General features: G+C 40.5%; 1 protein-coding gene across 3 annotated transcripts in view; it reads right to left on the reverse strand.

Moving 5' to 3' along the window:
* The window catches only part of CTNNB1 (catenin beta 1), a 46,674-nt gene extending 33,568 nt beyond the window's left edge, over positions 1–13,106 (reverse strand). For all 3 annotated transcript variants that reach the window (XM_073811053.1, XM_019946807.3, XM_019946806.3), the window contains exon 1: positions 12,962–13,106. The gene's annotated coding sequence lies outside the window, so the exon portion shown is untranslated. The remainder of the gene's footprint in view (positions 1–12,961) is intronic.
* Positions 13,107–13,213: the final 107 nt, after the last annotated feature.

Here is a 13,213-nt window from a genome sequence, read left to right on the forward strand (position 1 = left end):
TTCAAATTTTGTTATGCAACTGCTACATACCAAGAAGAGTAATAGATTCTGGGGACACAGTGGTGATATAAAATAGATGTGGTCTTTGCATTCTTGATAGACAGACAACAACTGAATAAACAATTACAAAGAGTGATAAGTGTATAACTAAGTAACAAGTGGGAGAATGGAGTGGAAATGACACTAGGACAAGTGCAAGGCCCTACTCAGAGTGGCCACAGGCTTCTGTGGTAACCTTCAAGGGTACCTTTAAGCTGTGAGGGTAACTTTCAAGCTGAAACCTGAAGAAAGATGCAGAAGAGCCAGCATGTAAGGAGCAGAGCAGGAACATTCCAGAAACAAGAAAACATGTGCAGAAGCCCACAATCATCAGGACCCCATCATCTTTTAAGACCACGGTGGTTCGATTAAAGTGGGAAAGTGTGATTAAAATGAGATGAGACTGAAAATAGCCAGATCATGTAGGGCTCTACAGCCTTTGTTAAAAAATGTATTTTTTACTCTAAGTGCCACTGGAAGTCCATAAAAGGTTACAAGCAGGTGAATAACAAGATCATATTTGAGTCTTTCAAAACTGGCTTTGGCTATAATGAAAAAAAACTGAAAGGGGAACAGAAAAAAGGGAAACCAGTAAAGCAACTATAGCAATGTCCACGTAACAGACGGTGGTGGCTTAGGCTAGGGTAACAGCACTAGGAACAAAAAGTAGCTAGCTTAGAGAAATACTTTGGAGATAGAAAAGAGTCTCTGGTTGATGAACTGATTGCAGTAGATCAGAGAAATTAATGTAGATGAGAGGAATTAAAGATGACTACTAGGTGTTTGGCTTGAGCAATTAGGTTGTGATACTTACTGAGTTTGGTGCAATGTAAGAAAGGAGAACGTTTCTAGAACTGCGCTGTCCAATACAGTAGCCGTTAGTCACACATGACTATTTACATTTAAATTTTATTAAAATTTAGCTCATCAGTGACATTCCAAGTGCTCAAGAGCCACATGTAGCTCGTGGCGACCGTATCAGACCACACATATGTAGAACACTTCCACCATCACAGAAAGTTCTACTGGACACTGCGGTTCCAGAGGGAAGTTAAAAAAAAAAAAAAAAAATGCACCAAATGCTGAGTGATCCAGCAAGACTAAAGGTAAAAAGTATCTCTTTGACTGGTCAGCATGGAGGTCCAACAGTGAGTTCAGCAAGAGCACATTCACTGAAATAATGAAAGCAGAACACACACTGGAATAGGAGATGAAAAATGAAGACCATATCCATAGGATATCTCTTTCAGACTATGAAAGGGAGCAGAGAAATTAAAGGGGCATTAGCTGGAAAAAAACAAAGGTCGTCCAATTCCAGAATATTCACCCATTCAACAAGTATTTATTAGCACCTACAACTTCCAGATGCTGTTCTGAGTACCAGGCATACAAATCAGAAAAAGACAGTGATGGGGGAAAGAACAAGCGAGTAAACAAATGTTACTTCAGAGTATGATTAAGTGCCACAAACTAAATAAAAGAATATAATAAAGTGAAAATGAGTGAAGAGGGAAGAACTCAATCTGACATGAGCCATAAATGACAGGAAGGAACCACCTCTGCAAAGATGGAATATATTTGTATGCTATTGGGAAAGATCCAAAATGAGGTGAAAAGATTTAAAAGTCATTCACTCCACACATATTCACTGATCATCTAGTTATGTACTATTATTCTAGGTACTGGGAAGAAAACAGTAAGGAAATAGACAATAATCCCTGTCTTCCTAGAGCTTATGTTCTAGGAGGCTAAGAAAAAGGGGGTAAAAAGGTAAAATATCTATCATGTTAGACAGTGATGAGGCCTAAGGAAAAACATAAAGCGAGATAGGAGATAGGAAGTTGGGGAAGAACTGCACTTTTACTGAGTTTGCAGAGCCTATTGTTTCTAACTCCAAAGCATTCCTCCAATCTAGCTACTCTGTGCCTACTGCTACTACCCTAACCTAAGCCACCACCATCTGTCACCTGGATGATTGCCGTAGTTATTTTACTGGTTTCCTCTCTTTCTTTCTTATCTCCTTTCAGTTTTATTTCTATGAAGAGTGAGAGGAGGAAAGGAGTAGGTGATAAAGAGAGTAGTCCAAACACATAGGAGTTAGTGCTTTTACAGAATGAGACGGTTAGGCCCCTGGAGGTTTTCAAACAGAGAAGTTATATGATCTATTGCTTTAAAAGGATTATTCTGGCCACTGTGTTGAGAATACGTTTAAGGGGAACAAAGGTGTAAGCAGGAAGACCAGTTAGAAGACCTGTGCAGTAATCCAGGCAAAAGATTAGGACAGCAAGGCTATGAAATGGCATGGTAAGAAATGCCTAGATTTTGGACATATTTTAGAAGGAGAGCAGACACAATTCTCAGACAGGGTTTGGATATGGGGTGCGATAAAGACAGTCAAGAACAGCAAGGTTTTAAGTGTGAGTAACTGGAAAGACAGAGTTCCATTTAGGACAGACTAAGAGAAGCAGCTTTAAGAGAAATTGGGAGCTCAGTTTTAGATATTACATTTGAGAATGCTTCTGAGACATCCAAAATGTTGGGGGAAAAGTTGGCTATCAGGATCTATAGTTCAGGGGAGAAATCCAGGCTAGGGATATAAATCTGGAAGCCATGAGCAAATAGATTAAATACCATGTTTAAAGCTATGAGACTGGAGTGTATTTACACAATGAAAAAGGAGAGGTCCAAGGACTAAATTTTCAGCCACTACAACATAGAGGTCAGAGATGACAGAAAAAGCAAGGAAGACTAAGGAGGAACCACCAGTGAGGTAGAAATAAAACCTGCTAGCAGATGCGGTGGCCTAGAAGCCAAGGGAAACTTGTGTCTCAAGCAACTGTACCAAATGCTACTGAGAGGTTAAGTGAGATGAGGACTAGAGATTTATAAAATGGTGGTCACTGGTAGGGGCTGAAAAGAAAAGGGGAGAGAGTGTATCCAAGCAATTGTTTCAAAGTGTCTTGTTCGAAAAAGAAGCAGACTGGGTGGATGAAAGGGGAAACAGGAAGAAAAGATTTTTTTGTTTTAAATGGGACAAATAATATCATGTCTGTATGCTCATAGAAGGAAAAACCAATGATGCAAGAGAAGGAGAATGACAGGGTCGTATTCTTGAGATCAAGAGGGAACGGGATCTAGTATAGAAATGAGCTGGTTGTCCTTATCTCTGAACACTGCAGTTTGTCCATGATGACAGAGGAGAAGGTAAAGGGCACAGTCACAGATGTGGAAGCATACAGGAATTCTTCCAATTATTCAATATGCTTTGTGAAATAGAAAGCAAGGGAAATAGATGAAAGCAAGGATGGGGGAGTGGGTTTGGGGAGGTTTGAGGAGAGAGGAAAAAGATACAGTCATAAAGAGGGGTGAACTAAGAGACCAAGGACCACTGGACATGAAATCAGAGAGGGACAAGGTTGTTGAGAGTGTATATAAGGAAGTGATTATGATTCAACATGAAATTTCAGTTGGGTAGAAGTGAGGGTGAGGGATACTGAAAAGCTTAGAAAGACAGTGTAAGTTTCAGTGGGGCTGAAAGGCTGTTTGAATTGAAGTACTGGGGTGGCTGAATCAGATGGAAAAATAAGATCACTGGAGGAGAGGACATCAAGGAACTAAGAGGTCAGAACAGCGGAAGCATCCTCTACATCAGTGTTACTCAAAGTACCAGACCACGACACCCTAAGGAGCTTGTGCCAGATTATATAAACCAACATACTGCTTCCTTCATCAAAAAAGTTTTGGTACCAAAAAAAGCCAGCTGAACTAAACACTGAACTTAGCAACACAGGTGAGTTACATTTTGGCACAAACTCCTTACTGCAATTCATACTGGTAACAAACAGTTCACAGACCAGGTGACATTTTGAGCAGCACTGCTCCACATGGATATTGATATCACCAAGAACCAAGAATTATGACAGAAATAAAGACGACAGTGAGCCAGGAGATAATGGTATTCAAGGAAGTAGGGGAATGACCCAGGAAAGTTGGGAGATGACTGAAATGAGGAGGGGTAGTGGGTGGTATAATTTGATGGCATGAGAGTCAAAGCTTAAAGTTTTGGAAAAGAATGGTCAAGAAGTGATAATGAGGAACAAAGAAGACATCTACTCTACCTCTTCATTCACCAATAAAAGGTGTGCAAGAAGAGGAAACATCTACCACTTCAGAGAGTTTCAAGGTCAGTAGCATTATCAGCGGAGAGGCTAGGTTACAGCTGGAGCAAGAAAGAGAAGGAAACATTCCCAGAACAGATAGACAATAAAAAGGATTTGCTAAGGACTAAGAGTTCCAGAAGGCACAATGAATGGACTTCAGGAGATGATAATATGTGGGAGATGGAGACCAAAAACAGCAATGGGATTCAAATGTGGAGGGATACGGGTAATACATACAGAAGAGTGAGGCATAACTAAAGAAACAAAGTCCTACATAAGGCATGTGTTAGGACTGACCTCTGACCAGAATATAATGCTTACTCCTTTATAAAGATGGACCCTCCATCCATGCAGATTGATGATAAGAAGGTGAAGGAGTTCCTACTTATTTAGCTTCTGATGGGGAAAAGGGGACTAGTATGACGAGCAAAGAGATGGTTAAACAGTCTTCTGTCTTAGCACTTTCTAGAGAAATGTAATACGATCTGGGGTGTAACGGCAATAAGGAGAAACCTAAGGCTCTTTGGCATATAGTCAGGGCATTCTTCAAGCATGATTCAAGAATGTAAGTATTCTTACAAAAAAGATCCAGTTTTAGTATTTTAACTATCATTACTTTGTCTTATGAGTGACTCCCAGATTTCTAATCTGTTAAGCTTTCTAGCCTCTTTTCATTCTATGGGGAACAGACTGGCTGGCACTCTGACTCGGACCTAGGAAAAATGACAGCAGAATTAAGGCAGGAAACGGTGACCTATAGAGGACAACTATCAGATATGAGTTTCACCTTGTAAATGGATCACAGAGGACATTCATAAGTACAAGTTACAACGATATAAACCTCACTCATATCTCATATGGCTTTTCCAAGAGAAGATATCAAATTAAAAAAAAATAAAATAATTTAAAAACTAAACAAACTTTAGGTAAAACAACTTTAAGCAAAGCACCAGAAAGACTAATAAGAATCTATCTAAAGAGTACCATGTCAGCATACTATGTTTCCTATATAACATTTATGTAGTGTCTACTTTTGTATCTAAATGAACTGTTGGGTATAAAGTAATGTTTGACATTGCTACATTCTTTCAGTTGCTCAGGAAAGATTTGAAGTGTCTACCTCAGCACTTTCTACACAATAGAATGGAACTCCACTTAGAAATCTCCATAGTTAGTTGGATTGAAAAATATTTCCAAGAAACCCTTGTTCCTCCCTTACACATGGGTCATTCATCTGATATACAGAAGACTTCAAAGACAGACTCACTCCCTACACCCTTACCCCCAAACCACTTAATTATACTATAAAGTAGGGGGGCAGCTTTTACAACCCCCTCCCTGAGAAGCAAATTACAATCATTAAGATCATCTTCAAAATGCATTCCCGAGAAAGTCTGCAGTAAATCTAACTTCTCACAATTTTATATGGATAATGTACAATAGTGTGTGTACATAAATATCACAATTATTTCAGCTATCATAAAACCCTGTTAATAAAAGAAACTTATTAACTAACCCTTTAACATGTGCACATCTTTTCGTTCCAAGTCAGATCAGCTACCAGCATTTAAGATAAGATTTATCACAGCTATCCTTTGTATGCCATGAGGACTGATGAACTTCAAAGAACTGAAACAGGTTAAAAATATCTCCCTCACCCTCAATTTTTTAACTAATTGTTTAACACACCTGTTACATCAGTTAAAAGGAAAATATCAGTCCAGCAACATGTAAGTTATGAAATCACAAGTAAAACCATGGGAATATTAGTGAAGAAACTAATAGATGGAAAGAAACGGGAGCAAAATGGCACTGCATGAAGCAGTTTCAAACCAGCATCATCTAGCTATTCATACTTTTCAAACTGTTTTTTTTGGGGGGGGGGTTGCGGGGGAGGCCTTTTCAACAAGTTCAAAAGAAATCAGGGGCAGGAAATTTCTGGACTATTACAAGAGAAACTTTACAGTGGCTCTGTAAAGTCATATGGGGATTGCGGAACAGGCCAAGGGGTGAACACCTTGGGATGAATGTTTTGTGAAAAGTCCACTGATCAGTTTGGCTTGCATTCTATACCATATCATATAAAAACAATTGCAGTCTACAGCACTATTTTCAGATTTTTTTTAAAACCAACGTTGGCCTATGTTTTGCGTTTTCAGCCCAGACATAGTCTGCCATTTAAACATGTAGTCAGAAAACTAAATACCTAACTTTCCAAACTCTGGAAATGAAAAACCTTGCCCTAGCAGCAAAAGATTTAACCAATATCTACTTAATTGCCTGCATAAATTTATTCTGACCAAATAGCAGTAAGCCATTAATTTAAATAAAACTAATATTCAATTAATTTTTCATTACCTAAACTTTGCTTTTCAGTTTTAAATCTAGTCTGATAATAGTTTATCACAGAAATGCAGACTTTGGCTGAAAACCAGGACATGAGTTAACGCCATCAATAAAATTTCAGGCTGACATGATTGTGTACACACAGCCAGAATTTGCCCAGCATTTTAGGTACCTTCAAATATTAAGTTTTGAGACCTCATTTAAGAAAACATTTTAAAAAACTATACTTAAGATGATCAAGTAATAAACACGTTATTTCTCCTCCTTTTCCTTGACCCAACCCATCTTAATTCCTAAACTTATAAGTGTACGTTTCCCAGATTTCACAAAGTTAGTAATATGAACCTGTTTTAAGTTCCTAATCTATAATCAATTGATACAAGGCATTTTTCAAGTGCCACATATGAACCTAATAGTTTAACAAATCTTACTTCCTAAGTTATACATATATATACTTATGTATACATAGATACAGATGCATACACACCCGGAGAATCGTATTACCTTCAATCATTTAGTAGAATCATCATTATAAAAAAACTATACTCTAAATGGACTACTGCAGATGTCACAAACTGGCAGATCCTGCCAACAGGTGTATTTAATTTGTGTTACAGTGTCTCAAAACACGAATTTCATTCACCAATGTGTGCAAATCATGGGATGCACATTAATCCAGATTTCCTGCTTCTCTTAGGGGAAAAAAAATTCAGATGATGTGGAAACATGAACTACTTTCCCACACAATGGCTGGAGCTGAAGACTGGCTTAGATAGGACATGTGTTCCCCAATTTGTCGTAGTTCACAGGGTCCCAGTTAGTCCATACCTGCCTGGCCCTGGAGACATTGAGTAGTTATTCCCACTGTGATGCAACATCAATCCTATATGGTTTGTGACAGCAATCTTACTTTAGTCACTTATCTTGAATGTCAAATTGTTGCATGCTATATAAATGAAGACAAGCAGCCTATTTCAAGGGATAAATTAGGTCCTCAACAGGCAGAATTTTTTTTTTTAAGTAAGATGTACATAGTTTTCAGGAGAACTTTCAAATCTACTCTCATCTCATAAAAATCTTGGAAAACTGGAATAGAAGCTATTTGACCTACAGACAGTAAATGATGCAAATACTAGTTATGGACTTAGACATTACTTATTCCACACATGATGCTTTATGAGGGATCACAACCCATTCTGAAATAACCATTTATATAAAACAGCTGAGGCAATCTTGCCTCATGTTTTTAAAAAGGTATAACAGGGACTTCCCTGGTGGCGCAGTGGTTAAGAATCCGCCTGCTAATGCAGGGGACACAGGTTCAAGCCCTGTTCCAGGAAGATCCCACATGCCGCAGAGCAACTAAGCCCGTGTGCCACAACTACTGAGCCTGCGCTCTAGGGCCCGTGAGCCACAACTACTGAGCCCGCGAGCCAAAACTACTGAGCCCGCACGCCTAGAACCCATGCTCTGCAACAAGAGAAGCCACCACAATGAGAAGCCCGCGCACCCAAAGAAGAGTAGACCCCGCTCGCCACAACTAGAGAAAGCCCACACGCAGAAATGAAGACCCAACAAAGCCAAAAATAAATAAGTTAAATAATTTTTTGAAATCTATTAAAAAGAAGTATAACAATACATTTCTTAAATAGTCAAAAATCATTATCAATGTTTCCACAAAAATATACTAAATTCCAAGAGCAAAATAGAGCAGTAAGTGATAATAGTCATTTTCCCTCCCTACTCAATCAACTTTTAAATTTCATTTCAAGCATCTATTTATGGAAAATATACAAAGTTAAAATTTTTTTTTCTAAACTGAGAATTTTCCATAAAATGACCATTTGACTTCTAAAAGCTATTTTTTTTTTAATGTTTGCTTTTATTTATTTTTGGCTCACTGGGTCTTCGTTGCTGCGCGCAGGCTTTCTCTATTTGCAGCGAGCGGGGGCTACTCTTAATTGCAGTGCACGGGTTTCTCAATGCGGTGGCTTCTCTTGTTGCAGAGCACGGGTTCTAGGGCATGCAGGCTCAGTAGTTGTGGCTCGCGGGCTCTAGAGCGCAGGCTCACTAGTTGTGGCATACGGCCTTAACTGTTCTGCGGCATGTGGGATCTTCCTGGACCAGGGCTTGAACCCGTGTCCCCTGCATCAGCAGGCGGATTCTTAACCACTGTGCCACCATGGAAGTCCCTAAAAGCTATTTTTAAATGGGCTTTCTTCCTGTTACTAATCAGAATCTGATTTAAAACAAGTATTTTCATAAAATAATGATACTAATAGAAACAGCAAGAACTTTTAACATAGGAGTGTGGAGAAAGGTTTTTACTGAAAATTTTAAAGGTCAAAATACTGGTATTGTGCATCACAGCACTTTACAAATGTATATGCTACACAAATGCCTATAGTCACTAGGCATTGTGCTCTTGAGTTCACGTAAGTTGACTCAACTAGCTTTGTTGATATCCAGTTCTTAACACAGACATAATATTCCTTGAAAATAAAACCAAGTTGAAGACTTACTCATGTTCTACTGTATAAGAGATTTTAGACAAATTGACAATTCACTTCTTTGTTAACTTCTTCTGAGAATTTTAGTTTCTGTAATTCATTAATATGGTAGACATGAGGATCATTTACCCCAAAATTATACTGAGTTTTTGGTTTATAATTATGATATATTTAAGCAGAACTTCCTATTTTAAGTAACAAATAAAATTTAACCCCAAACTTAACTTTGACCTTTCTCCTGCAAATAATGGTTGAGATGACATGTTCTCAAGACAATCTTTTAATTAGCAGTAATAATATAAATAAGCTATTCTAGAATTCAAAAGGTTCCCTGACTGATGCTTTCCCATCAAAACCGTTTGTAAATATATTCCACGCAAACTTGATGGGGAAAAAAATACCACTGGCATTATATCCACTGGAGGGCACTCAATGTGACCGCAGCATGCAATAACATGCCCTAACTCTATTCTCACTCAACTGCATCAAGTTTGAGGGAGACTTTGGGGATAGGGAATCTCTCTTAAAAGAAGAGATGCCCACAATTAACAAACTTACAAAGATAGTTAAACTCTAAAAAGGGTTCCTAATGTGATTGACTTTGTCTATTAAGAGCTGCTTTTTCCTTAGGGAGAAAGCAGATTAAATACATACTTCAAGGATACAGGCAGGGTTCAGGCCTCAACAGAAGTATCTAGATTTCAAACCTGGTCAAGCTCAGACTTGCGTAAAACACAAAAACAGCATTCTTAAGTAAACAGAGGAAATAAAGAACTTTCTCCAGAGTTTAAGTGATGAAAAACTACACAAGTTAACTCCTACTCATTTGCAAGCAATACAAATCATATATTTTCCTTTCATGAAACTTAAGTACTTATTTTAGCCTATTACTCTATCACACCACAATCAGAAAAGTATTACATAAACAATAGTCTGTTAAAGAATGAGAACTGATTCTGCAACTCAGTATCCTCTCAATGAGGGTACAAGAGGCAACAGCTACATGCTCTGGACTAATCAGCAAACAGTAGCTCCTAGTCTATGTTTTACTATTTACTTTTATGGTATAAAAATGTTTTTAGTCAAGGTGTTTCAACTAAAGATACCATATTCGCAACAAAGAGAGAGCTACAAGAATACAACTAAGTTAACACAACTAATGTTTTCACAACCAATGTCACAAGTCAACATGTAGCACGAAAGAGTTGCCAATACTTTTTATTAGAAGTTTGTCCTGCTCTAAATGCATTCATCCCTTCTGCCCTGGGTTGGCAATCAAGCACGCTTCCAAACCAAGCTCAAAGTACAAACTTAAAATTTACCACCTCCTCCTCTACAATTATTATCAGCAACTAGTAAACCATAAAAGAGAAATAAAAGCTTATTATAACTGGACAGATGTATATTGTTTCATTTCAATAACACAAAAGTTTCATTTGGCTGAAGATACTACATATACTCCATTTCTGTGGTTTTAAGTTCACTGCTACTTATAACTATAAAAGACTGAGATTCAAACTTTTGAATTCTCCATGTTCCTAGTTTCAACAATACTTACGCTCCTCTTTCCACCCCTCCCAACAATAAAAAAGGATATCTGCAGATAAAGTTTTCCTAAGAACCAAATCTCAAAACACCCTTAGAGAAATTTGCCTACTTCATATTTTCCCTTTCCCATTTGGGGAGGTGGAGGAGGGAAGTGTCTATGAAAACAAAAATACACTTCATTTATATGTATAATTTTTATTCTCTTCATCACTAGTAACAGTAGGAAGCTCAATTCAGTTTCAGTTTTAATATGGGAATCTACATTTTTCTACATAATTACCTTGGTAAAGGAAATAGACAACATTTCAAAAGAAAGAAAATTATTGAACACTTACTGACACTTGAACACTGCTAAATGTTTTTTTTTTTTTTAACCACTTTTTTTTTTTTAAATTGGTTTTTCCTGAAAGTGATTTTAAATGACTGCTCTAGCCTCTGGGAGAATCTCAGGCCTAGAACTCCACAAGGGCTCTAAGTTACATACTATACTAAACTTTCTAGTGTAGTTTTTTAATTTCCCCCTCAAGGACTTCAGACTTGAATAGTCTCAGCATTCCTTTAATCCTATAGAATAGTCTTCTGGAAGTTTTTCAAGCTACTGTTGCAATCACTTTAGGGCCTTGTACATGGCCTTCAGAACAAAGACCAGGTCAAAGTAATGAATACTGGGCACAACTTAATCAAATTTTGTGAAAGGATATTCTCAAACCTTAATGGTACTTTTTTTTTTTAACCCAGATATTTGTGGGTTTAAATGTAAAAGTAAAATAAATGTAGCAGCCGCCTTAGTTCACACCGGGGGCGGGGGGGCGGTGAGCCTCCCAAGTAGAAGTTTACGTCACTAATTTAAGCAGATACTAAACAGCAGCATTATATAAATAACATTTCAAGCTATGTCCACTATTTCTTAGGACGAAGACAAGTTAACAGGAAGATAGCTAAAGGTACTTAATGTACACCAAGGGACAATAATGAAATGGCTTCCCAAGTTCCAGACAAAATACTTTATAACTTAGCGATCTAAAAAACAGCAGCCCAGACTTTATCAAAGGCTAGCCGTCTCTTCAAGTTGCTGTCTAGTCTAAGCCACCACTATTCACGACACAAAGCTCTCGTTTCACTAAAACCACTCCTCGATTTCCTTCTGCCGACCTCTGCATACCAGCAGGCCAGTCTCCCTTCATTCACCACTCACAAACTCGGGGGGGAGGGGAGACCACAGATGTCTGGAAGATACAAAGTAGGAGACAATGCTCCCTCCAACAGGGAACAGAAAACGAAGGAAACAACTACATCCGACTGCCAAAGCTTTCAAGTTTAGCGGATTCAGAAGCGGGCTGTAAGAACTGAACTTCGAAAGTCTCTGTTCCAAGTCCTCTCCCCAGACAAAACACGGAACGAAGTTGCAACGCTTGAATTTCCTTCGGGCAATTTCGTAGCGAGGGTAAAATTCAACCCGCTGGAAAGTGTTCTCAAAATCAAGTTTAGCTGCCATGAAACTATCTGAATAAAGAATTTCCACGAACAAAATTTTCGAAGCAGTCAGAGGCTGAATCCCATGGGTCACTTGATAAGAGCCAGTAAGCCAGTCGCCCTCGCCCTTATTTTTCCCAGGACCTCCCTTGCACGCCGCTTTCACCCACCTGCACCGTACAAGAAAATATACGTGCAAGATATGGATTTTTATCTGTGCAAACCCTCCTGGCGCATCGCACCGTCTGCAATAATAGTTTGGATCCTCTAAGGTTTAAAGTTGCTTCGACTTAAACAAGCGCACTCACACCGGCAGGGCATTAAAAAAAAAAAATACTAACGATCCTCCTAGCAATCCGTCCTTAAGCACGAAAGGGGGAACCTGGAGATGGGACCTCGGGTGGCGTCCCAGGCCCAGCGCCCGCACCCCAACTGCCCGCGGAGGCCGGGAAGGCGGAGTCCCCCGTCCCCACCCCGCCCCCCACCCCGGCGCATCCCGAGGCGCAGGGTCCCTCCCCCAAACTCAGCCACGGCCGGAGCCCCGGACAGAAACCACAGCACTCCCCCCCACACCCCGCCGGCCATCCGAGCTCCAGGACGCGCCCTCGCGGCGCCCCCTCCCCGAAAGCGGTGCCCCCCGGGCCCCCTAGGAGCGGCGCGACCGGAACCGGGCCAGGCCGCCGCCCTCCACCCCCCGAGCGCGGCCCGCCTCCGCCGCCTCTCCGGCGTCCCCAGTCCGCAACCCCCGCTCCCCACCCGGGGCCTCTGGGCTGCGCTGGGCCCGGTTCCCAGCCGCCGCCGGGACCGCGCGCCCGCGACGAAGTTTGGCTCCGAAGCGGGAGTGGGAGCAGCCCCAGAAGGGTAAGGAAAGGAGCGCCCAAGCACCTCAGGGGAACAGGCTCCTCCCGCCGCAGTAGTCCGACCGTCCTCGGCCTGCAGTGGCGGCTCGACGAGGAACGGAGCTGCTCCTCGGACCTTCCTCGGTCTCCGCCTCCCCTCGCTCTCCGCTCCCGGGGCCGGCCTAACGCGGCTGCCACAGACCGAGAGGCTTAAAATGGCGCCGCACAAGGAGCTCTTATAAGTCGCGCAGGAGCCTCTGTATCCTGCCGCCAGCGGCGCAGCGCGAAGCGTTCCGCC

Source organism: Tursiops truncatus, chromosome 10 (assembly GCF_011762595.2).
Source record: "Tursiops truncatus isolate mTurTru1 chromosome 10, mTurTru1.mat.Y, whole genome shotgun sequence".
NCBI lineage: Eukaryota > Metazoa > Chordata > Mammalia > Artiodactyla > Delphinidae > Tursiops > Tursiops truncatus.